Source organism: Thamnophis sirtalis, unplaced genomic scaffold (genome assembly GCF_051295495.1).
Source record: "Thamnophis sirtalis isolate CommonGarterSnake01/CBP01778 unplaced genomic scaffold, rThaSir2_p1.2 scaffold_10, whole genome shotgun sequence".
Classification (NCBI taxonomy): Eukaryota; Metazoa; Chordata; class Lepidosauria; order Squamata; family Natricidae; genus Thamnophis; species Thamnophis sirtalis.
The window spans coordinates 37,507,144-37,510,935 of NW_028261390.1; the positions used below are offsets into that span (position 1 = coordinate 37,507,144).

The 3,792-nt window shown below is 41.7% G+C and overlaps 1 protein-coding gene across 5 annotated transcripts in view; it reads right to left on the reverse strand.

The window, feature by feature from the left end:
• The window catches only part of ABHD18 (abhydrolase domain containing 18), a 29,894-nt gene extending 26,222 nt beyond the window's left edge, over window positions 1–3,672 (reverse strand). For 2 of the 5 annotated variants that reach the window (XM_087724396.1, XM_087724399.1), the window contains exons 1-2: window positions 3,539–3,670; window positions 2,617–2,661 (exon numbers count right to left, since the gene is read on the reverse strand). The gene's annotated coding sequence lies outside the window, so the exon portion shown is untranslated. Of the gene's footprint in view, window positions 1–2,616; window positions 2,662–3,296; window positions 3,492–3,538 lie in introns of those variants that run through there. The other 3 variants (XM_087724401.1, XM_087724400.1, XM_087724398.1) reach the window with 3 other exon arrangements.
• Between the last annotated feature and the right edge of the window lie 120 nt (window positions 3,673–3,792).

The following is a 3,792-nucleotide window of genomic DNA, read 5'->3' on the forward strand; positions in this document are numbered from 1 at the left end:
ATTGGGACAATGTGTCGAATATGCAGTGAGGCGAGGGAGGGTTAGGATGAGAATATCTATATATTAGGGTAAGCAAACATCCAATATGAATTAATAGCTCTGCCCAAATTCCAGTGCATACTTTCTCATGTGACCACAACACTAAGACAAAGACACTACTAAACATACACTGTATTGTGCAACAAATGTTGTGGATATAGTATACCGTATTTTTCAGAGTATAAGACGAACCTTTTTCCCTCAAAAAAGAGGCTGAAAATCTGAGTGCGTCTTATACACTGAGTACAGAATTTTTTGCCTCCTGAAACCCGACCCCTTCACCAAAATGGCTGTGCAGAGCCTGTAGAAAGCTTTCAGAGAGTTCCTGGTGGCTGGGAAAGGTAGAAATGCGTGAAAAAAGGGGCAATTTTTGGCTCAATTATCCACCCCCCAGCCTCCAGGAGTACTCTATAAGACTCCTAAAAGCTATGGATGCAAATTTTTTGACAAAAATGGGCCCATTTTCATGAAAAACAAGCCATTTTTTGCTCATTTGGGGGGGCACCCCCAGAAGCACTCTATAAGTCCCCTAAAGGCTATTCATGCCTTTTTGGGGGCAAAAGACGGGCCATTTTGGGGAGGTTTGCAGAGTGCAAAAACCTTTAAAAAAATTGTCTCTTCAAAACATTGGTGTGTCTTATACTCCAGTGTGTCTTATATTCCGAAAAGTACAATACTTAGATTTCAGTAAGGCATTTGACAAATGAGACCACAACCTACTTCTTGGTAAGCTAGAAAACTGTGGCATAGACAGCATCACCACCAAATGCATTAATATTAAAGGCTGACAAATTGCATTCAACATGTAGCCCTTAATGAAACTACAGCTACATGGAAGGAAGGAAGCAATGGATATCCCAAGGTTCTGTTTTAGGCCCAGTACTCTTCAATATCTTCACAAACAATTTAGATGAGGGGAATTTTTTTTTCAAATTTGCCAATGGTACCAAGCTGGCAGAAATAGCCAACCCTCCAGAAGATATGCTCAACAGCCAGACGGATCTCGACAGACTTGAACAATGGCCCTATCTAACAAAATGAAAGTAAGAAAAAATGAAATGGAGGGAAAAGTAAGATTTTACATTTAGAAAAAAAAGACAAATGCAAATTAGGTAAAGCCTGGCTCAATAGCAGTAACTGTGGGAGGAATCTTGGGAGTCCTAGTACATAGTCACCAAAATATCAGTCAGCAATGTGCTGTAGCTGCCAAAACAGCCAATGCAATCCTAGGTTGCATTAACAGAGGGATAGAATCAAGATTATGTAAAGTGTTAGTACTGCTTTGTAAGGTCTTGGTAAGGCCACACTCAGAATACTAAATCCAATTTGGTCACTATAATATAAAAAAAAAGTTGAGACTACAAAGAGCGAAGTGAAGAGCAACAAAGATGATTAGGGACAGTGGTGGATTACCCGGTACCTGCCTGGAGCACTGGGTACCGTTCCGGTACAGTGCTCCAAAGGGCCCACCCACCCATGCTCCTTACCGGTATTTGAGCTCTTCGGTGCTTCCGCGCATGGAGCATACAGCACCTGCGTGACACTCTGCTGAGCAGCTGGAGCGTTGCGGAGGCATCACAGAGCATCGCAGGAGGTAAGGACGCATGTGCCCACTGCACATGTGTGCTGCGCGCGTTCATGTGGTGGACGCTGGGCCCTGTTGCACCGTACCAGTTGCAACGGGATCCGGAATCCACCACTGATTAGGGGACTGGAGACTAAAATACACGAAGAAAGATTGCAGGGACTTCAGTATGTCTAGTCTAGTGAAAAGAAGGACTAGGGGTGACATGATAGCAGTGTTCCAATATTTGAGAGGTTGCCATAAAGAAAAGGGAGTCCAAAGCACCTGAAGGCAGGACAAGAAGCAATGAATGGAAACTAATCAAGGAGAGAAGCAACCTAGAATTAAAGAGGAATTTCCTGACTCTGAGAACAATTAACCAGTAGAACAGCTTGCCTTCAAAAGTTGTGGGTGCATCATCACTGGAGGCTTTTAAGAAGACACTGAACAGCCATTTGTCTGAAATGGTATATGGTCTCTTGCTTGAGCAGAGGATTGGACTAGAAGACCTCTAAGGTCCCTTCCAACTGTTATTCTGAATATATAAAAGCAATTTTAAACATAATTAAATGTTACTGAGTTTCTTGTCTCGTGCTTGTCCTATTACTTGCAGTGCTTGTAAGGAAAGCATTTGTAACTTTCTTGGTTGATGCTCTTCATGTATAAGACACTATTACAAGGAATAGTGAACAATACAGACCATTACACTGAAAAAACAATATAGATAAGAATGATCTATACTGCCATAAGCAGTTTGATAATCACTACATAAATAATATAGCTTCAATAATCCTATACTGAAGTAGTAATTCATTTTTTTTTTAAAGGCAAGTGAGGAATACATTGTAACAACCTTGAAAACAATGTGATAAACAATTATATTTAAAACAGGATGAAATAAATATCACTTTTTCTACAGAAAAATATACATATCCAAACATTTGTAGTGCAAGGTTCTCAGATAGCCGATAGTTGTAAAATGCATTTTATATAATCATATTTTTTGCTCCTACCTGTCAATTTTGGTAGTTCAATCCTGTTAAGTATCTTCATTGTATCTGTTGATTCAAATAATGAGACAAAATCCAATGCTGTTCAGTGAACTCAGTAAATGAGACACTATGCTATCTACTAATATCAATTAGACATTCTCAGAGTAAATCTTGCAATTTTTTTAGATTTATATGTGCTATTGGAACTATTAAGTTAATTTTTAAAAACGATTTCAAACAAATTTAGGTAGCTTCTTTGAGTAGCATAACAGTTACCTGAGCAAATTCATTTATGGTAGTACTACCGTATCATTACTTTATTCAAATGTAGTTCCAACGGGGAAAAATAAAACAGTATACATAAAAAGAAGTGTCAACCTGCCCTTGTCCGTACATCATCAACCAAATCACCAACCCACTTTGGCAGGCGCCAATACCGCAAAGGGTTCAAAATCCATGAATCATCACATCCCCAGCGCGCAATCCACTCCGACTCCTCTCCACAATTTCATGGCACGTGATAGAGGCTACAAGTCAAGAGTACAAAAGACTGCACTCTAATTCACGGAAATGGGCACAGTAGAAATTTAACATCACATTCAACCGCCGCCTAAAAAACTACACTTTGGCCTGTTTACAGTCTATTCTTTTTCCTCAGGAAGGCTTGGGAAAGAGAATATCAAGCTGGAAATAAGCCTCACTTCTCCAATGTAAAATCCGCCTTGCCGTTTTATTCGCTGTTTACTTTTTTTTTTTTACATCAGAGGTCACCGCAACCGTTTCTCACAATCACAACTTTAAGAGACCCCACAACCTCAGGAGGCGTCAGACAGGCATGCCTGTCCCCTTCGGAAGAAAGAGCGAACCTACGGGAACGCCGGGAGAATTGCCGAGGAGCACCTCTCGGTAACGCCCTTGGCTCTTCCCCTCTCTCGCCACCTACCTCCACCATTCACAAAGCCAAAGCGTCCCAGTCCGACTGAATGAAAAAGGGGGTGGAGAAACATGCCGAAGGTCGCCGCTTCCCGTTCCTCCCCTCCCTCCTCTCGCGAGAGCCTCAACGACGGTTTTAAAAAGCGAGGGGCGGGAGGGTGGGGGCCGACTTTACCAATGGCTCGCCCGGCACGTGATTAGATTTGATCCCTCCCCTTTCTCCCCTTGTAGTCCAAGTGCTGCTGTCACATGCAGTTGCCTTGA